This window comes from Nerophis ophidion, linkage group LG27 (genome assembly GCF_033978795.1).
Source record: "Nerophis ophidion isolate RoL-2023_Sa linkage group LG27, RoL_Noph_v1.0, whole genome shotgun sequence".
In the NCBI taxonomy this organism is placed as follows: domain Eukaryota; kingdom Metazoa; phylum Chordata; class Actinopteri; order Syngnathiformes; family Syngnathidae; genus Nerophis; species Nerophis ophidion.
Window position 1 is genome coordinate 13,814,454 of NC_084637.1, and position 22,739 is coordinate 13,837,192.

At 43.4% G+C, this 22,739-nt stretch overlaps 1 long non-coding RNA gene across 1 annotated transcript in view; it reads left to right on the forward strand.

Annotated features, from left to right (window-relative positions):
- Positions 1 to 22,739, forward strand: part of LOC133544213 (uncharacterized) — a 58,861-nt gene that overhangs the window by 30,561 nt on the left and 5,561 nt on the right. Inside the window, exon 2 of the long non-coding RNA XR_009804606.1 lies at positions 20,009 to 20,094. This is a non-coding gene — a long non-coding RNA (uncharacterized LOC133544213). The remainder of the gene's footprint in view (positions 1 to 20,008; positions 20,095 to 22,739) is intronic.

Here is a 22,739-nt window from a genome sequence, read left to right on the forward strand (position 1 = left end):
AACCTGCAATTGTAAATTTAGAACCCCTAACACAGTGTTTCTCAAGAAATAATAACTTGAGGTATGTCTTTAACTCTGACAGTGTACAAATGGAACCGAATGGACCGAACACTGTCAGAGTTACAAACCTTGTTAAGGTTCATTTAGACCGCCCTCAAGGAACCCACAGAGTCCCTAGAATCCACTTTGAGAACCACTGTGAAACAGTATTCAATCAAACAATGGCTACAGTGCAGGGAGAGCTGCTGGAGGTGAAGACACCAATCTTAAGGTATATCGACGTTAAAATAGTCCAAATCGATAAAAAAACAAACACACTCTTGTCCTTTTTTGAAACTTGGCAGCCGTCTAAAATCTGCTGTCTTTATTTGACTGTACCAATGAATGTCACACATACACAAGGTGTGGTGAATTTAACCTCTACATTTGACCCATTTAACCCCCAATTCTAACTCTTGTTGCTGAGTGCCAAGCAGGGAGGTAATGGGTCCCATTTATATTCTCTTCAGTATGACTCGGTTGGGGTTTGAACTCACGACCTACCAATCTCGGGGCAGACACTCTAACCACAAGCATACAAAAAACTGATAATCGATAACAGGCAACATTTAACAAATTAAATTAGACTGTGAACGTTAGGGGTGTAACGATGCACAAAAATTTCGGTTCAGGAGAGGTCACGGTTCGGTTAATTTTTGGTACAGTAAGAAGACAACAAAATATAAATTTTTTGGTTATTTATTTACCAAATTTGTAAACAATGGCATAACAATTAATCACAATTAATGGAACCACATTAACCCTGGTTCCACTGCCAGGGTTAATGTGGTCAATATGTATAAAAAAAACTAACTATGATAAGCCTCAGAATGGTTTCTTAACAAAACTTTTCTGCATATAAAGTGCTTTTTTTATTGATTGATTGAGACTTTTATTAGTAGATTGCACAGTACAGTACATATTCCGTACAATTGACCACTTAATGGTAACACCCCAATAAGTTTTTCAACTTGTTTAAGTCGAGGTCCACGTTAACCAACATTAAACTGCCTCAAGTTGTTGGTCAGATTAAATAAAATGACAAAACTTTTCTTCTGCATATAAAAAGTGCAACATTAAACAGTTTCAAGTCAACTCAGCCTCAGACTAACTTTTTTTCCCCACCCCCAGCCTGGCTAACTTGGCAGTAAGAGGATATATGGGCTCATTGTTCTTCCACCATAGAAGTGGGTCAAAATCTAGTTTTCAATGCAATATGGACTTAAATCTGTTGCTATAAAAACATTTGTTATTGCTTTAGCCCTGCCTGACTCGCTGAAGAGAGGCTGCTTGAATGCGGTGGTGACGCTTCAAAAAAGTTAGCATGTGTTATGAGAGTAGCGTATGTGTGTATCGCCCTTTGATATGTGACAGCTTGTGACGTCAGTGAGTGTGTGGGCGAGAGAGGAGAGGGAGCAGTTGGGAGTGGCTAGTTTTGTGTTGGATTGGCTGTGTGTAAGACCTCAACAAAGCCACAATTTGCAACTAATCGCCGGACTCTTCATTTACCCTGGAGTCTGGAGCTGTGGAGACCCCCTGCCGGGTAGAGTGAAGGGTGTTGCCCCCGAGAATACATCAGCCCTGGTGAGTGTCTCCCCTGCACTCTGCGGTCTGGGAGCCGGAAGCAGGAAAGGTGCAACACATGTGTTGCACAAGCAGATGCCGAACAATGTCGGCAAAGCTCCGTCCTCCATTGTTGTATCGCGCAGCCAAAGTGTTCCCAAACGGGAGATCTTAACGAGGCAAGAGGGTCTTCCAGCTCTGGCTTTTATATGTTGTCCTAGCCCGGTCGCTGCTAGCATGTGTACTCGTTCGGTACACCTCCGAACCGAAACCGAAACCCCCGTACCGAAAGGGTTCAATACAAATACAAGTACCGTTACACCCTTAGTGAACATCCTTAGTGGAAAATACCCCTAAAAAAATACAGTGAATATATTCAAACCATTAATAGAAGCAATCCAGACTGAGGTGATTCTTTGGGGGCCACAGGGATGCTAAACTCCTCTACTTGTGTAGGTGTGTTGGACCACACTCACACACACATTGCCAAGCAAACAATGTTAGTCGACTGGCAGGAAGTCATAAAGCAGCAGAGAAAGATAGCACAGTAAGCCTTGAGGTAATATTTCTACCCTAATCTCACTCTTTGCAGAGTCCCCCATGATATGACAGCACCTTAATCCCAACTCCCCGAGAAAGTTTGGGAGGACACCTCCCCGCCGTTGTCGGAAGTTTTCTTCCCCTAACGCACACAATTGCGTTGCACTTTTGAGTCCTCTTCTCCACACAATTCCGCTGTGACAAGCGCAGGCAAATTAATTTTTCAAGCTCCGCCGGCGTTCACGGAGGGTGGAGATTTTCCCTACAGCAAAATCCAAAGGATAGCTTCCCTGCCGGGTCCACTTTCTTAATCTGCTGGGTTTTTGAGTTACCGAACACACGTTCCGACTTGGCTCTGAGCTGACAGGAGAAGGTGTCTGAGACATGGTCGAGTGGATTGTGGAAGCAGATTCAGATCCACACTATAAATAAATACTGTGTATTTGTTAATTTTGCCACCGTTTTAGTACGGGGGTTTCGGTTCGGTTCGGAGGTGTACCGAATGAGTTTCCACACAGACATATTAGGTAGCGCACCGCACGTTGGGTAGTCATTGCAGAGTGAGGCACAACACACGGCAGGCTAGCAGCGACCGGGCTAGGACAACATGTAAAAGCCAGAGCTGGAAGACCCTCCTGCCTCGTTAAGATCTCCCGTTTGGGAACACTTTGGCTGCGCAATACAACAATGGAGGACGGAGGTTTGCCGACATTGTTCAGCAGCAGTAGGGTACGCTTCTGCCAACACGTCAAACATGCTAACTCCTTTGAAGCGTCACCACCGCATTCAAAGAGCCTCTCCTCGGCGAGTTAGACAGAGCTGAAGCAATAACAAATCTTTTTACAGCAGCAGATTTAAGACCACGCATCCATCCATTTTTGTACTGCTTGTCCCGTTCGGGGTCGCAGGGGTTTGTTGTATTGCATCAAAAACTAGATTTTGACCCACATCTATGGTGGAAGAACAATAAGCCCATATATCCTCATACAGCCAAGTTAGCCAGGCTGGGGGAGGGTTGATGAACGTGGATCCCGACTTAAACAAGTTGAAAAACTTATTAGGGTGTTTGCATTGAGTGGTCAATTGTACGGAATATGTACTGTCCTGTGCACTTCACTAATAAAAGTCTCAATCAATCAATCAGTCAAAAAAAGCACTTTATATGTAGTAAGGTTTTGTTATGAAACCATTCTGAGCCTTATCTTATTTAGTTTTTATTTTGTAATGGACCCTGTGTGTATATGTACGTTATGCCATTGTTTACAAATTTGGTAAATAAATACCCCGCCTTCCGCCCAAATGCGGCTAAGATAGGCTCCAGCACCCCCCGCGACCCCGAAAGGGACAAGTGGTAGAAAGATGGATGTATGGATTTCTATTTGTTGTTTTAATTGGTTTTACCCTCTAACATCGTTTTTAACCGAATTTATTTTTTATATTGTTTTTATATGTATTTATTTTGTTTTATTCAGTCATTGGTGGAGCTAAGGATAGTATTTGAATCTTGTTTTTAATATTGTTGTGCATCACTTTGGAAAGATTTTCGTTGTTTAAATGTGCTGTATAAATAAAGTGGATTGGATTGGATCTAAAAGCACTTAAAGGGAAACTCTACTCGTTTTTTTAGAATTTTATCCAATCGTTGCCAATCATTATGAAGGAAAAAAACGTGTTCCTTTTTTTAAGGATTCTAAAGATGATTTTAAAAAAATATTGGAAAATGTAGCGAATCAGAGTGAAGTGAAGTGAATTATATTTATATAGCGCTTTTCTCTAGTGACTCAAAGCGCTTTACATAGTGAAACCCAATGTCTAAGTTACATTTAAACCAATGTGGGTGGCACTGGGAGCAGGTGGGTAAAGTGTCTTGCCCAAGGACACAACGGCAGTGACTAGGATGACGCAAGCGGGAATTGAACCTGCAACCCTCAAATTGCTGGCACGGCCGCTCTACCAACCGAGCTATGATGCCGTTGTAGCCTTAGAAGCCCTCTAAAAAAACTTAAAAACTCTCCATCAACGTTTTATATACCATATTTTTCGCAGTACAAGCCGCTCCGGAGTATAAGTTGCACCTGCCAAAAATGCATCATAAAGAATGAAAAATACATATATACGTCACACTGTCGCATAAGTCGCATTTTTGGGGGAAATTTATTTAAAACCCAACACCAAGAATATACATTTGAAAGGACATTTCAAATAAATAAAGAATAGTGAACAACAGGCTGAATAAGTGTACGTTATATGAGGCATAAATAACCAACGGAGAAGGTGCCTGGTACGTTAACGTAACATATTATGGTAAGATTCATTCAAATAACTATAACATATAGAACATGCTATACGTTTACCAAACAATCTGTCACTCCTAATCGCTAAATCCCATGAAATCTTTTCCAATGAAAGCTTTTTACCTTTTCCCATTTTTTACGGGGCGCCTCGTGGCGACCCATCAGAGTTCCTGTTCTGTAACCCTGTACAGCAGGGGCGCTCACACTTTTTCTGCAGGCAAGCTACTTTTCAATTGACCAAGTCGAGGAGATCAACCTCATTCCTATTAATAATTTATATTTATGTATTTATGAAAGAGACATTTTTGTTAACAAGTTAATGGTGTTTAATGATAATACAAGCATGTTTAACACACATAGATTCCTTTCTTTTATGAAGACAAGAATATAAGTTGGTGTATTTGATTCTGATGACTTGCATTGATTGGAATTAGACAGTGGTGCTGATAACGTCCGCATTTTCAAATGGAGGAAAAAAAAAGTCCTCCTTTCTGTCCAATACCACATGAAAGTGGTTGGATTTGGCATCTCATTTGTCCAACTTGCATACTCGTTTTTAAACACTTTGTTATGAGAGTAGCATATGTGTGTGGCCCTTTAATGTCTGGCAGCAGGTGAGTGACGTCAGTGAGTGTGCGGGTGGGCAAGCAAGTGAGAAAGCGGTCGCTGAGGGCGGGGGAGAAATACATTGGCATCAAACTCCGTAGCTTGCTAGCTTGTGCACGCTAGCTTTCTGAGACTCTTATTTTGTTAGCACAGGCAGAATGAAACAGGTCTTTTATGGTGAAGACAGGAACTGTGCAGTCGGTCTTTAGAGTTTTGACAGTAGGTACGGAGTCTCTAGAAATAAAATGTGTTTCTCTGCGTCCGCCCTGTTAGTGATTTTTTCCTTAAATATGAGCTCCCAGCAGCCAGCGTCATCTCACAAGATCCTCGGGTGCCGAGAATGTCAAACAACTGACGAAAGTGAAGTCTTGGTATGATTGATGATTGCTCATTTTTATGTCTATTTTTAAATGCCTGGCTTGAGATCGACTGACACACCCTCCGAGATCGACCAGTCGATCGCGATCGACGTAATGGGCACCCCTGCTGTACACTGTTTGTTTGTCTCATCTTGAACGGGTTTGTGCTGTAAACAAAAATGCCGTTGTACTTGTTGCAATGACAATAAAGACCTACCTTACCTTATCACTAACACATCATATTTAGGTTTTTCCTCGCTGTTGAAGCAAAATCAAAGAGGCGTCATATGCTGAGTAAAGCTGTTTATAACGCGGACTCCCAATTATTAGTCTATCTGACACAGCATCTGCTCGGCACTTTCCAAGGCCACGCATCATCACAGCGAGAGTCCCTTAAGGCCTGTATGGATTACGTCCATTTGCGGAAAGCACCATGCCTTACCTTATCACTAACACATCATATTTACGTTTTTCCTTGCAGTTGCAGCAACATCAAAGAGGCGTCATATGCGGAGTAAAGCTGTTTATAACGCGGCCTCCCAATTATTAGTCTATCTAACACAGCATCTGCTCGGCACTTTCCAAGGCCACGCATCATCACAGCGAGAGTCCCTTAAAGCCTGTATAGATTACGTCCATTTGCGGAAAGCACCATGCATAACCGCACAGAGCCTCGGGATAAAATTCTCTCCCAATAATTGAGCACATGGCGGGGTAAATGTCAAACCATTTGCGGGCCATTCGCGGCCACAGTATTCTTCTCTATTAGCCTAATATGCCGGAGTTACTCCTCCCGGCTTTGTGCAAATTCATATTGGATTTTTATTAAAATTCAAACCAATAGTAATGGATGTGCCTCTGGGGTAGATTTGGAAAATCAATTTGCTAAACAGCTCAAAATTACCCCCGTAATTGCCTCCGTGGACCTCATCACCAGCCAAAGGTGATTCTTATCAGAGTGTGAGCAAACTTTGCCTCCTCGGCCAAGGCGTGACTTCACTTTTGACTCCGCACCCTCATTATTCCGCCAAACAAACTGAAAGCCCCGCGGCAGTTCTTCCGTCCGCTAATGAAGTGAAATATCCCGGCATCCCAGTCCAAAACGGAGCTGTATGTCGAGACACGCCAGCGTGACTACAATCAGCTTGACTTGGCTCGTTAACCAGGCAAGGAGAGCAACCAGCCGACAGGATTATTTAATTACCGTGTGACATTTATGAATAACAACCTTCTGGTGGATGTCACTGCTAATGAGTATGCAGAAGACAATCAACAACAAAGCGTCCTGAGCTCCCAACGTATCAATCCGACTCATTAAGTCAGCGTGTATCAAAGCGCGTAACGTCTCCGATGAGATCCGTCAAGACAGCGTCCTCCTTCCTGAGGTCACGACTGATGTGACCGAGCCAGATGTTCATCTCTGCTTCGCCAGCCTCTCGCCAGCTGTGGGCCGTGTACAGGGTCGCCCTGCTTGGCACGCAAACGCAGCCCCCGCCGCCTGACTCGCCCTTTTACCACATTCAAAAGTGAAGTTTCCAGTGAGGGTTGGAATCCGCCAAGGCTGTCCTTTGTCACCGATTCTGTTCATAACTTTTATGGACAGAATTTTCTAGGCGCAGTCAAGGCGTCGAAGGGATCCGGTTTGGTGGCCGCAGGATTAGTTCTCTGCTTTTTGCAGATGATGTGGTCCTGATGGCTTCAACTGGCCAGGATCTTCAGCTCTCATCGGATCGGTTCGCAGCCGAGTGTGAAGCGACTGGGATGAGAATCAGCAATCCATGGTTCTCGCCTGGGAAAGGGTGGAGTGCCATCTCCAGGTTGGGGAGGAGATCTTGCCGCAAGTGGAGGAGTTCAAGTACCTCAGAGTCTTGTTCATGAGTGAGGGAAGAGTGGATCGTGAGATCGACAGGCGGATCGGTGCGACGTCTTAGGAAATGCGGACGCTGTATCGATTCGTTGTGGTGAAGAATGAGCTGAGCCGGAAGGCAAAAGTCTCAATTTACCGGTCGATCCACGTTCCCATCCTCACCTATGGTCATGAGCTTTGGGTCATGACTAAAAAGGACTAGATCACGGGTACAAGCGGCCAAAATGAGTTTCCACCGCCGGGTGGTGGTGTTCTCCCTTAGCTCTGTCATCCAGGAGGAGCTCAAAGTAAAGCCGCTGCTCATCCACATCGAGAGGAGCCAGATGAGGTGCATCCGGCATCTGGTCAGAATGATACCCGAACGCCTCCCTAGGGAGGTGTTTAGGGCAAGTCCAACCAGTAAGAGGCCACAGGGAAGATCCAGGACACGTTGGGAAGACTATCTCTCCCGGTTGGTCTGGGAACACCTCGGGATCCCCCGAGAAGAGCTGGACAAAGTGGCTGGGGGAGGGAAGTCTGGGCTTTTCTGCTTAGGCTGCTGCCCCTGCGACCCGACTTCGGATAAGCGTAAGAAGATGGATTGATGGATGGAAAAGTGACGTGTTGCCAACTTTGGAGCTCCCAAAATATCGTACTCAAACGTTACAAGATTAAAAAGTCGCATAAGACAAACTCTCAGCTTCTGTACGAGACGTCTTGTGCGACGCTGATGATGCGTCCCTGCAAACCTCTGCACGGAGGTATAATGCACTTAATTTGCTACTTGCCAAGATTAAAAAGATCAGTTCTAGAAATGTTCCTATTTTTAAGAGCTATTTACTTATTTGTAGTCATTGACTTTACATCATCACCTTAGTTTTAGCATGAATATCATATTTTGTCCATTCCAGTTTAAAAATGTTAAAATTGACAACTATTTAGATAGATAGATAAGTAGATAGATAGATGGATGGATAGATAGATAGATAGATAGATAGATAGATAGATAGATGGATAGATAGATAGATGGATGGATAGATAGATAGATAGATAGATAGATAGATAGATAGTACAAATCCCGTTTCCATTTGAGTTGGGAAATTGTTAGATGTAAATATAAACGGAATACAATGATTTGCAAATCCTTTTCAACCCATATTCAATTGAATGCACTACAAAGACAAGATATTTGATGTTCAAACTCATAAACTTTTTATCTTTTTTGCAAATAATAATTAATTCAGAATTTCATGGCTGCAACACGTGCCAAAGTAGTTGGGAAAGGGCACGTTCACCACTGTGTTACATCACCTTTTTTTTTAACAACACTCAATAAACGTTTGGGAACTTAGGAAACTAATTGTTGAAGCTTTGAAAGTGGAATTGTTTCCCATTCTTGTTTTATGTAGAGCTTCAGTCGTTCAACAGTCCGGGGTCTCCGCTGTCGTATTTTACGCTTCATAATGCGCCACACATTTTCGATGGGAGACAGGTGTGGACTGCAGGTGGGCCAGGAAAGAACCTGCACTCTTTTTTTACGAAGCCACGTTGTTGTAACACATGCTGGATGTGGCTTGGCATTGTCTTGCTGAAATAAGCAGGGGCGTCCATGAAAAAGATGTCGCTTAGATGGCAGCATGTTGTTCCAAAACCTGTATGTACCTTTCAGCATTAATGGTGCCTTCACAGATGTGTAAGTTACCCATGCCTTGGGCACTAATGCAACCCCATACCATCACAGATGCTGGCTTTTGAACTTTGCATCAATAACAGTCTATATGGTTCGCTTCCCCTTTGGTCCGCATGACACGATGTCAAATATTTCCAAAAACAATTTGAAATGTGGACGCGTCAGACCACAGAACACTTTTCCACTTTGCATCAGTCCATCTTAAATGATCTCGGGCCCAGAGAAGCCGGCGGCGTTTCTGGATGTTGTTGATAAAATGGCTTTCGCTTTGCATAGTAGAGCTATAACTTGCATTTACAGATGTAGCGACGAACTGTATTCAGTGACAGTGCTTTTCTGAAGTGTTCCTGAGCCCATGTGGTGATATCCTTTAGAAATTGATGTCGGTTTTTGATACAGTGTCGTCTGAGGGATCGAAAGTCACGGTCGTTCAATGTTGGTTTCTGGTTATGCCGCTTACGTGGAGTGATTTCTCCAGATTCTCTGAACCTTTTCATGATATTATGGACCGTAGATGTTGAAATCCCTAAATTTCATACAATTGCACTTTGAGAAACTTTGTTCTTAAACTGTTTGACTATTTGCTCACGCACTCGTGGACAAAGGGGTGTACCTCGCCCCATTCTTTCTTGTGAAAGACTGAGCATTTTTTGGGAAGCTGTTTTTATACCCAATCATTGCACACACCTGTTCCCAATTAGCCTGCACACCTGTAGGATGTTCCAAATAAGTGTTTGATTAGCATTCCTCAACTTTATCAGTATTTATTGCCACCTTTCCCAACTTCCTTGTCACGTGTTACAAAACAAATATATGTTTATCAGTTTGAACATCAAATATGTTGTTTTTGTAGCATCTTCAACTGAATATGGGTTGAAAAGGATTTGCAAATCAATGTATTCCGTTTGTATTTACATCTATCACGATTTCCCAACTCATATGGAAACGGGGTTTGTAGTAATCATAATAATGATGATTAATCCAAATGAAATTATTCTTAGGGCCCTAATTTGGTCAGGCGCAGCCTTGATGAGGATCTATTAGATACATTTATACAAACAGATGTGTGAATAATAATATTTAATCTTGAATAACAATTATTCCAATTAACCTTGTGTCTTAGAAATGTGGCAGAAGACGCCTCAAAACATTCCTCTTTCCGCGCGGACATTCAAGGCTTTTACTGCCGTGCACGCTGCTCTCCAAAGAATCCGCTCCTACAAAAGCCAGCAGAAGCCACATTACCAGCACTGATTGTTAGTAAGGCTTTTGGCCTGATTGATTTTTCTCAATTTGCCATTGCTGCAAATTTCCGTCCCTCAGGTATAATCCAAAAGGTTTTGCCACCGTCTGCAAATAATGCTGGTGTGAAGGAATAAGGAGAACAAGTTTGGTATTGCTTCCTTCCACCAGGCATTCAGAACAAGAGAACAACAAAATGCACACAAGACTTGTGCTGAAGTCAGTGCAACTCTAAAGAGATTCACTGTGTTAGCAGTGCAGAATCTTGTGAAATATGACAAGTTCCCCAGGTCCTCATTCCTGCACACTGGGAGAAAACAAATGCAGTCGATGTGCTGGCGTCTCACTGGAAGACACACTTTGGAAAGAGCCAGAAGCTGGCAGCCGCATTCTAAGGATGCGACAGAAGCTTCCTCAAAAGTACTTTCCCGGACCGATGTATTATCGGTATATTACTCGGACAAAACATGAAATGTCGGCTAATACTTTACAGATACTGAAATATGATTGTTCATATTTTTCAGTCAGTACAAATTGGTGTCCTATCAAAGTGTTTTATGCTACAAACTCAAACCTGTTTCGTGTTATCATAGATTATTTTTTGATCGATTGAAACTTTTATTAGTAGATTGCACAGTACAGTTGTTGGATTAATTAATAATCTCATTTTTATTCAAACATGATTGTTTGCTTATGCATTGTGTTAGAACAAGGGTCGGCAACCTAAAATGTTGAAAGAGCCATATTGGACCAAAATTACCAAAATAAATATGTCTGTAGCCGCAAAAAAATATAAGCCATATTACATACAGATAGTGTGTCATGAGATACAACATGAATTAAAAGGACTTAAAGGAAACCAAATGAGCTCAAATATAGCTACAAATGAGGCATAATGATGCAATATGTACATACAGCTAGCCTAAATAGCACGTTAGCATCGATTAGCTTGCAGTCATGCAGTGACCAAATATGTCTGATTATTACTCCACACAAGTCAATAACGTCAACAAAACGCATTTTTGTGCATTCACACAAAAGGTTAAAAGTTTGGTGGACAAAATGAGACAGAAAAAGAAGTGGCATAAAACACGTCTTAGAAAGTCGTAGAAAGTTGTACATGTAAACAAACTACGGTGAGTTCAAAGACTGCCAAAATTAGTAGGACAAAACGACGCTCGCCCAATACTCGAATCAGTGAAGCATGTTTAAGACAAACAGTGTGCTTCATGAAAATTGGGGAGGTTTGTGTCATGTTTGTCCTCCTGCAGAAACTATATTAAAACAAAAGATATATTTTTTATATTTTTTTCCTCATCTTTTTCCATTTTTCATACATTTCGGGGTACTTGCTGATTGGGCTGGGCATTGCTCTGGTGTATCGTCAAATTCGTAAGACGATGGCAGCCACTCAAGGAGCCCAAAGGTTGTTCGTCGCAATGGACGGTATGGGCAGGGCTGTGGGAGCACAGACTGCAGCGATTTCTGAAATGAATCGCAAGATGGATCACATCATGGAGAAGCTTGCTGAAAAGGAGAATTGAAATCATTGTCACCGACGTCCCATTGGGTGTGAGTTTTCCTTGCCCTTATGTGGGCCTACCGAGGATGTCATAGTGGTTTGTGCAGCCCTTTGAGACACTAGTGATTTAGGGCTATATAAGTAAACATTGATTGATTGATTGAAATGTATTTGAGAGCACCCGGCATGGATGAATGGAACAGACAAATAATTGTTTTTTGTTTGCTCGCTGAAAACAAACATCCTTATCTACAATTTGACTCCCTCGTAAGGCCTTGACGCTGTGGAAACAGGACCAGGCAGTTCTGAAAATACCCCCGAGGACACCTCAATGATATATGCTTTTGACCTCCCTCCCTCCTCAACGACACCTGTAGTCGAACTTTAATCGGCCGCAGTCTAAAAAACATTACATGATTACACCCAAGAGGATTGGGCATACACACACACACACACACACACACCCCACGCCTTCACCACCTCTTTTTTCCCTCGGGGTGATGGTCGGATGGCAGCGCTTCAAAGCAGCAGTCGCCTTCCAGGGCCCCATCTCCCCCGCCCCTCTGTTGCGAGTTTGTCATGATTAAATGTAACGTGTTTATGTGTCCATTGCACAGGGTTTTTTTTTCCCACTCCAGACTCGGCCCCCCCTTAGGAACCCAGTCTAGATTGTATTTTTTTACTCATCTTCTTCCCCAGCGTTTTACCTTTCGCCATCTTTTACAGGGGCGCCTCGTGGCGACCCATCAGCGTTCCTGTTCTGTAACCCTGGACACTATTTGTTTGTCTAATCTTGAACGGGTTTGTGCTGTAAACAAAAATGTTGTTGTACTTGTGTCAATGACAATAAAGACCTACCTACCACACTAACATAAACACCAGACACACCCACAGGGTTGTCTGGAGCAGAGGCAGCGTGTCCGTGCTGTGGACGTACTTTAATATATTCGAGAAATATGCCCGCGGACAGCGATCTTCACAATTTAAAATGAGACTGGCAGCATTTAATGAGAGAAAGGCTCCCAGCAACGCGAAGCAAGCGTGACGTCAGGCTCTCTGTAGCTCGCTTTTCTTGACGGACTTGGAGCGACAGAATCCAAACAGAGTCCCTAAACACGAGTACAGTCGTCAATAACACCAAAAAAGGGCAAGATTTGTTGCCAATTGTTTTTATTGCCGAAAAAGTGACTAAAAGGACTGGAGAAATCATAAAAATAAAAATAAATCTCAAAGTACATTTTACAATAAGCAGCAACAATTTAAAAATAGAACAAAAGGATATTATTTAAGGGAAATATATATGTTAATACGCTACTTAACGGGCTTCACGGTGGAAGAGGGGTTAGTGCGTCTGCCTCACAATACGAAGTTCCTGCAGTCCTGGGTTCAAATCCAGGCTCGGGATCTTTCTGTGTGGAGTTTGCATGTTCTCCCCGTGAATGCGTGGGTTCCCTCCGGGTACTCCGGCTTCCTCCCACTTCCAAAGACATGCACCTTGGGATAGGTTGATTGGCAACACTAAAATTGGCCCTAGTGTGTGAATGTGAGTGTGAAAGTTGTCTGTCTATCTGTGTTGGCCCTGCGATGAGGTGGCGACTTGTCCAGGGTGTACCCCGCCTTCCGCCCGATTGTAGCTGAGATAGGCGCCAGCGCCCCCCGCGACCCCAAAAGGGAATAAGCGGTAGGAAATGGATGGAATACGCTACCTAACATTTATTTTAAATGTATATTCCTTTTTTTTAACCTTTTACAAGAATATATGCATCAAAGCAAATTATGCGATGATGTCGTATCGACCACGCCCCCATCGCCAAAGGCATTTTGGCAATTTAGTAGAAACCCTGACATTACCAAAATAAAAATGACTTACATTACGATCATGCTTTGTCAGAGATGTTTTGTAATGTTGTTCTGTGATATTTGCACCTAAAGAAATGCTAGTACATTGGTTTAGGAATATAAGGGCGGGGGGATATGGGGCTGACATATCGTGTAAATTCTTTTAGAAAATGCTCTGGTCGAGTCTTCAATTACAGAATGATTACCAGGCTGAATATTACATTTTATTATTATTAGAGAAGGTTAAAACATAGTCATGCAGCAATATGAGGCCACACCCCCTGGAAATGATCTGTCTAGGGTACACTTATTAATGATGGAAAATATAACTACCGTATTTCCTTGGATTGCCCCCGGGGCGCTAATTAATTTTAAACCTCTTCTCACTCCTGCGGTCACCAAAGGCATGCGGTAAAAGTAAGCATGCGCTAATTATTTTAAAACCTCTTCTCACTCCGGCACTTACCAAAGGTATGGAGTAAAAATTTGAGTGTGATGTAAGCTTGGACCTTAAATCCTACTGAATAGCTCTTAAACTTCTTCCCTTTATGCGATTTCAAATTACTGGTATTGAAATCAGCCTCCTCCATTTTGAAAATGCTGACAGGGGAAGTGTCACTCGTGACGTCACGAGTTTGACCAGGCGGTAATACTAAGCATGCGCTAATTATTTTGGGAAGCGAGTTTGACCCGGCAGTAATTCAAGGCAGGCGCATACTATATGCCCTGCGGCAATTCAAGGAAATACGGTATATGCGATTAATCGCGATCAACTTTGAGTTAACTGTAAACAAAATGAGATTAATTGTGATTAATCATTTTTAGGAATGTCCAATAATGGCTTTTTTGCCGATATCCGATATTCCGATATCAACCAATACCGATATATACAGTCATGGAATTTACACATTATTATGCCTAATTTTGTTGTGATGTCCCGCTGGATGCATTAAACAATTGGACAAGGTTTTCCAAAATAAATCAACTCAAGTTATGGAAAAAAAAATGCCAACATAGCACTGCCATTTGTATTATTGCAGTCACAAAGTGTATTATTTTTTTGTAACATGCCTCAAAACCGCAGCTTGGAATTTGGGACATGTTCTCCCTGAGAGAGCATGAGGAGGTTGAGGTGGGCCGGGTTGGGGGGTGCAGGTGGGGTTGAGGTAAGGGGTCAGGTGAGCGGGGGTGTTTATTGTCCCGGAAGATTTAGTCCTGCAACGGGTTCTGGGTATTTGTTCTGTTGTGTTTATGTTGTTTTACGGTGCAGATGTTCTCCCAAAATAAGTTTGTCATTGTTGTTTGGTGTGGGTTCCCAGTGTGGCGCATATTTGTAACAGTGTTAAAGTTGTTTATACGGCCACCCTCAGTGTGACAAAAAAAAGTGAATGCAAAGCATACTTAGTCAACAGCCATACAGAAAAAGTGACTAAAAGGACTGGAGAAATCATAACATTAAAAATAAATCTAAAAGTACATTGTACAATAAGCAGTAACTATTTAAAATTAGATCAAAATTATATTATGTAAGGAAAATATATATGTTAATACTATACTTAACATTTATTTTAAATGTATAGCACGGTGGAGGAGGGGTTAGTGCGTCTGCCTCACAATACAAAGGTCCTGGGTTTGATCCTGCGCTCGGGGTCTCTCTGTGTGGAGTTTGCATTTCCTCCCCATGACTGTGTGGGTTCCCTCCGGGTACTCCGGCTTCCTCCTACTTCCAAAAACATGCACCTACATTTCTGACCCGTATGGCTATTGACCATGTGTATATGTAAAAATAGTTATTTATTCTAAAATTTAGTGGGTGCGGCTTAAGTACAGATGCACTCTAAAGCCCAGAAATTACAGTAAAATACTTTTGGCATTTTTTACTTAATAAGGGGTCGCAGCCAACGTTATTAGCAGCCCAAGCTAGCTAGCTGCTAGCTACTCGCTTGTGGTCGGAGAAAAGTAATTCCTCTTTGTTAGCTTTTGCGATAGCTATGTTGCTGTAGCTAAGTTAATATACAGGTCACGGCATGTAAATGGAGGGTTGGTGGTTTTTGGATGTTTTTCAAAACGATTTATCGGCAGAATAGATTAAAGGCCTACTGAAACCCACTACTACCGACCACGCAGTCTGATAGTTTATATATCAATGATGAAATATTAACATTGCAACACATGCCAATACGGCCTTTTTAGTTTACTAAATTGCAATTTAAAATTTCCCGCAAAGTGTCGTGTTGAAAACGTTGCGGTTATGATGACTCGTATGAGGATGCGTGCGTTTGACGTCTCGGCTTGTAGCGGCATTATTTTCCAGCCCGATCCAAGCTATAAGTAGTCTGCTTTAATCGCGTAATTAAACAGTGTTCTGGACATTTGTGTTGCTGAATCTTTTGCAATTCGTTCAATTAATAATGGAGAAGTCAAAGTAGAAAGATGGAGGTGTGAAGCTTTTAGCCTTTAGCCACAAAAACACAGCCGGTGTTTCCTTGTTTAAAATTCCCGGAGGTGAAGCTTTACTATGGATCAGTGGTCAAGCGAACATGGATCCCGACTACATGTCAACCGGAAGTTTTCGGTGAGAAAATTGTGGTAATAAGTCAGCTCTTACCATAGATCAGCGGAGCTTCTGTCCTGCTGCAGCTGCCGTGACTTCCCTCAGACACTTTGGCGTCAACACACCCCTCCGACTTTCAGGTACTATTTAACTCACTAAAACACTAGCAACACAATAGGAAGATAAGGGATTTTCCCAGAATTATCCGAGTAAATGTGTCTAAAAACATCTGAATCGCTCCCACTGCAGTCGCCTTGTTTTTTTTTACTTTTTTTTTTTTTTCTAGTCTTCACTCTAAATTTCCTCATCCACAAATCTTTCATCCTCGCTCAAATTAATGGGGAAATTGTCACTTTCTTGGTCCAAATAGCTCTAGCTGCTGCTGGCTATGATTGTAAACAATGTGAGGAGCCCTACAACCAGTGACATCACGCGCACATCGTCTGCTACTTCCGGTAGCAGGCAAGGCTTTTTTATTAGCGACCAAAAAAGTTGCAAACTTTATCGTCGATGTTCTCTACTAAATTCTTTCAGCAAAAATATGGTAATATCGCGAAATGATCAAGTATGACACATAGAATGGACCTGCTATCCCCGTTTGAATAAGAAAATCTCATTTCAGTGGGCCTTTAATCCCAATTACCTGCAAGGTTAGTTTCCTTGTACTTTTTCTCTATTTAGTTTGCACAGCAAAGGGAGTGTTCCCTTCTCACATTGCGGTTGGAGAGGATGGGAAAAATTCCCCAAAAAGGGCTGTTTTCCTTTAAAACAATGTTTTAAACAGCAGATAATTATCCATGAAAATATATGGAAGAGCTGCTGATGGTGTATTTGACTGAAAAGCAGCTTTCATTAGATACCATAAAAATCCGCTCTCCAAGGTAAATGCTGTACATTATTATAACATTACTTTATGAAATTACTATAGCTGTTTGCAGCACATTCTATTGTATTGTTTTGTTGTTCACTATACTACAAGTTCTAAAAATAATTGTTATGGCCAAAATAGTGGTAGTTTTTTTTATTTCAATTAATTTCAATGTGGAACAAAATTTTAGATATGAGTATTTTGGGTTACGAGCTTCGTCAAAAAGACCGAAGACTCGAAGACCTCCATGAAAAATAAAAACGAAAGACCCAGATTTCCCTCGCCCGGACACGGGTCACCAGGGCCCCCCTCTGGAGCCAAGCCCGGAGGTGGGGCACAATGGCGAGCGCCTGGTGTCCGGGCCCCATGGAGAGCCCGAAGAGACAACGTGGTCTACCCTCCAATGGGCTCACCACCCATAGCAGGGGCCTTAGAGGCCGGGTGCAGCGTTCGCTGGGCGGCAGCCGAACGCAGGGCACTTGGCAGTCCGATCCTCGGCTACATAAGCTAGCTGGGGGGGGGGGGGTGGAGCCTGAGCTCGTGCGCGAGGTGGAGAAGTTCTGGCTAGATTTGTCGGATTCAGTTCAACGCAGAGCAAGGGCTCTGGTACCAGTTCTCTCGAGAGGAGCTTTACTCTCTTCTACTCTGGCGTTGCCGGCAGTGAGAGGCGACGGGCTGGGGTGGAAATTCTTGTTGCCCCCCAGCTCAGGGCCTGCAAGTTGGAGTTCAATCCAGTGGACGAAAGGGGAGGTAATCCTAGAACCCGCTAGTGTCGGGATGCCGTCAAGCTGAAGAAAGAGTCTTATCGGGTTATTTTGGCTCATAGGACCCCTGTGGCAGCAGACAGGTACCGACAGGCCAGGCGGTGTGCGGCTTCATCGGTCGCAGAGGCAAAAACTCGGACATGGAGGAGTTCGGGGAAACCATGGAAAACGACTTTCAGACGGCTTTGAAGCGATTCTGGACCACGATCTGCCGCCTCAGGACAGGGAAGCAGTGCAATGTCAACACCGTGTATGGATCAGTGGAGGGAATGCTTCGAAGACCTCCTCAATCCTACCAACACGTCTTCCTATGAGGAAGCAGTGCCTGGGGAATCTGTGGTGGGTTCTCCTATTTCTGGGGATGAGGTTGTTATAAAGATTCTCTTTGGCGAGGCCTGGGGGTGGATGAGATCCACCCAGAGTTCCTTAAGGCTGTGGATGCTCTGGAACTGTCTTGGTTGACGTGGGCGGTACCTCTGGATTGGCAGACCGGGGTAGTGGTTCCTCTCTTTTAAAAGGGAAACCAGAGGGTCTGTTCCAACTATCGTGGGATTACACTCCTCAGCCTTCCCGGTAAGGTCTATTCAGGTGTACTCGAGAGGAGTCTACACCGGATAGTTGAACCTCTGATTCAGGAGGAACAGTGTAGTTTTCGTCCTGGGCGTGGAACTGTGCACCAGCTCTATACTCTCGGCAGTGTCTTGAGGGTGCATGGGAGTTTGCCCAACCAGTCTTCATGTGCTTTGTGGACTTGGAGAATGCATTCGACCGTGTACCCCGGGAAGTCCTGTGGGGAGTGCTCAAAGAGTATGGGGTAAGAGACTGCTCCGCTCCCCGTACGATCAGTGTCAGAGCTTGGTCCGCATTGTAGGCAGTAAGTCTGACCCGTTTCCAGTGAGGGTTGGACTCCACCAAGGCTGCCCTTTGTCACCGATTCTGTTCATAACTTTCATGGACAGAATTTCTAGGCGTTGAGTGTATCTGGTTTGGTGGCTAAAGGATTAGGTATCTGCTTTTTGCAGATGATGTGGTCCTGACGGCTTCATCTGGCCAGGATCTTCAGCTCTCACTCGATCGGTTCGCAGCTGACTGTGAAGCGACTGGGATGGGTATAAGCAAGTCCAAGTCCGAGTCCATGTTTCCCGCCCGGAAAAGGGTGGAGTGCCATTTCCGGGTTGGGGAGGAAATCTTGCCCCAAGTGGAGGAGTTCAAGTACCTCAGAGTCTTGTTCACGAGTGAGGGAAGAGTGGATGGTGATGTCGACAGACGGATCGGTGCGGCGTCTTCAGTAATGCTGGCGCTGTATCGATCTGTTGTGGTGAAGTAGGAGCTGGGCCGGAAGGCAAAGCTCTCAATTTACCGGTCGATCTACATTCCCATCCTCACCTATGGTCATGAGCTTTGAGTTATGACCGAAAGGACAAGATCACGGGTACAAGCGGCCGGAATGAGCCTCTCTCGCCGGGTGGCGGGGCTCTCCCTTAGAGATAGGGTGAGAAGCTATGTCATCTAGTAGGAGCTCAAACTAAAGCCGCTACTCCTCTACATCGAGATGAGGTGGCTCGGGCATCTACTCAGGATGCCACCCGAACGCCTCCCTAGAGAGATGTTTCGGGCACGTCCGACCGGTAGGAGGCCACGGGGAAGACCCAGGGCACGTTAGGAAGACTATGTCTCCCGGCTGGCCTGGGAACGCCTCGGAATAACCGCGGGAGGAGCTGGACGAAATTGCTGGGGAGAGGGAAGTCTGTGCTTCAATGCTTAGGCTGCTGCCCCCGCGGCCTAACCCCGGATAAGCGGAAAAAGATGGATGGATGGAGCTCCGTCAAACTGGCAAGCCACAGTTCCACTGTGTACCTGTGTGCACATGAACAGCTGGTAGATGTTGTTCGGATCCACTCTGCAGTATTATGGTTTCATTAAAATGCATACAGCAGTCCCAAGAATACAAACTCAGACAAAGGGCAAGATGTTGTCCTTGGACATAATTTGCTTGCATAATATCAGTTTTCCCTCCATTTTGGAATCTGTACACATAGTGGGCTTTTCTGCACACACAGGCAGAAAAAAATATCTCCTGCTTTGCAAAACACAAGGGATCTGTAAATGTTTGCGATAATGAATACCTTTTGGGGAAATCAAAGACGGGTCAGTGTTCAACCGCTTTCTTGTTTGAGGCTGGCTGTGTTCACAAATTAATGAAGGACTTAAAAAAAACAAGACACTAACCCACTTTCTTGCTTGGAAGATGAAAGTCAAATATTAAATACATGTATTCTCAGGTGCTGTTCTCCCAGGAGCTTCTTCCACGCTCGAACCCTGCAAGATGGAGGTCAACAAGCACTTTTGGAACAGCGAACACCCTGCAGTGAGCTCATTTTGCTAAAGTTTCTAACCAGATTTCCACTTCCTCTTCATGCTTTTATTCTCCAGCCAACACATGAAACGTACAAAAACAACAAACAAACAAGGGAAGGGAAACTCTTTACTTTGTCGCGTAATTGGATGATTAATTCACAGCAATAAACCAAAAAGCGTTTTATGTAAGTGAGCAAAACTGACACATATAAGTTTAAAATGTGAACATAGAGAGTTTGGAACAACCCTTGGGAGATCGCCTCGTTATCGTATAGCAAAAATGTTAAATAATTCATATTTAAACGTTGAAATAAGTGGGAGGCCTATGAATTATGTACCTGCACCAACTATATGGATGAATATTTCACATATTTTATTGACTTAAGCTTTTGGCGTCTTGCCTTTTCTGATGGTGCATACTTCAAAGCCGTAGGAAGAATCAGTGCTCCCTTCCAAGTTCCCGCAGACATAGGATGTAAATGGGACTGAATTGTATGTTGTCAGTCATCATGTTGCTATTTACAGCCAGCAGCTTTTGTCACAGCAGATGACAGATGGACCCGAGTGGGCAGGTTGGAGACAACCACCTGGACATGCAAATTGCTGTCGGGTAGCTGGAGATTTCATTTTTAGAGAGTTTTTTTTTTTTTAAAGCATGTAAACATCCGCGCTTCATTTGCTCTTTCTTCCCATGGCTGTCAGACCGAGGGACTTAAAAGAAACTAATGTACACAACCAACTTTTCTTACCTATTGGTACCTGCTAATGCATATTTTAGATTGGCATAAGTCCAGAAAAAATTAAATCAAACTGCAGAGGCATTGTGGAGATATATTATTAAAAAAATATATAAAAATGCTTTTCGTCATACTTCCTCCAAACCAGGGGTGTCGAACGTACAGCTCGATCAGGTTTGATCCGGCTTGCTAAATGAGTTTGCTCAGTTTAAAAACACAGCTGTTGTTATGATCGACTGCCCGGATCATAGCATATTCAGGTTTTGTTCCGTTTCGGTATATTGTTCTGCTAATGTTTACCTTAGTTCCTGGTGGCACTTCCTTGTTTGTTCTGTTACCATTTGTTCCACCAGCTACTTGTTTCCGGACGCACACCTGTTTGGTAATTACTTCCTTATTTAAGCCTGCCTTCTCCCGTCGTTCGGTCTTGGTCCTTTGTTTGCGGTAAGCAACACTCACGTTGATGTTTCTAGTTTCTGGTCTCTGGGCTAAGTATTACCTTAGCTTCCCGTGCGTTCGGCACGCTGCCTTTGAACTTCTCGATTTCGTGCTAAGTACTAGCCTTAGCTTCTTGTGCGTTCGGCATGCTTTTCTTTGTTAATTTTTGTCTATTTTGTACCAGTGTTGTTATTTTTTTGTATTAAATCAAGCCCGACGAGTTGGGTTTATACCAAAATGGATACATGGATGATACAGCAGTGGATTGGGAGAATTTCTTGTGGTCAGATGAAGCCAAAATACAACTTTTTGGTATAAACTTAACTGGTCCTGTTTGGAGGAAGAAAAATACTGAGTTGCATCCCATGAACACCATACCTACTGTGAAGCATGGGGGTGGAAACATCATGCTTTGGGGCTGTTTTTCTGCTAAGGGGACAGGACGATTGATCCGTGTTAAGGAAAGAATGAAAGGGGGCCATGTATCGTGAGATTTTGAGCCAAAACCTCCTTCCATCAGTGAGAGATTTGAATGGTTGACCAAATACTTATTTTCCACCAAAATTTACAAATAAATTCTTTAAAAATTCCTGCAATGTGAAGTCCTGGATTTTTTTTTTCACATTCTGTCTCTCACAGTTGAAGTGTACCTATGATGAAAATAACAGACCTCTGTCATCTTTTTAAGTGGAAGAACTTGCACAATCGGTGGCTGACTAAATACTTTTTTGCCCCACTGGAAGTCGTACCGGCCGAAAATGCATAATTAAGAAGGAAAAAAAAACATATATGAGTCGCACTGGAGTATAAGTCGCATTTTTGGTGAAATGTATTCGATAAAACCCAACACCAAGAATAGCCTTTTGAAAGGCAATTTAAAATAAATAAAGAATAGTGAACAACAGGCTGAATAAGTGTACGTTATATGAGGCATAAATTACCAACTGAGAAGGTGCCTGGTATGTTAACGTAACATATTATGGTAAGAGTCATTCAAAGAACTATAACATATACGTTTACCAAACAATCTGTCACTCCTAATTGCTGAATCCGATGAAATCTTGTACGTCTAGTCTCTTACGTGAATGACCTAAATAAAATTATTTGATATTTTACGGTTGTGACAGGTTTCCAGCCGTCATCGTGTGGGTTGCAGTGCCGATCGACAAAAGACGCATCGTAACAGGTTTGACTCTGGTTTATTCTTTCAATAAACAAGATTTCTTGCCAGTCGATCGTGCCAATTTCTAACACGCTCTCCTTTCCTGCTCGTCGCGGCGCACCCTTCGGTGGCCGGTGGCTGCGTCTTCCGCGGGGTGGCATCTCGCTCTGGGTCGCTCTCGTCGTGTTCGTGATCGTCGTTCGCCGTGGTTTCCTCACCTACTTCTGCCACGACTGCTCCTCCCTCTCCCCTTTTATGCTGCAGGAGAAGATGATGGGATTGAGAGCAGGTGTGTAGTTTACGCACCTGACTCGGCTG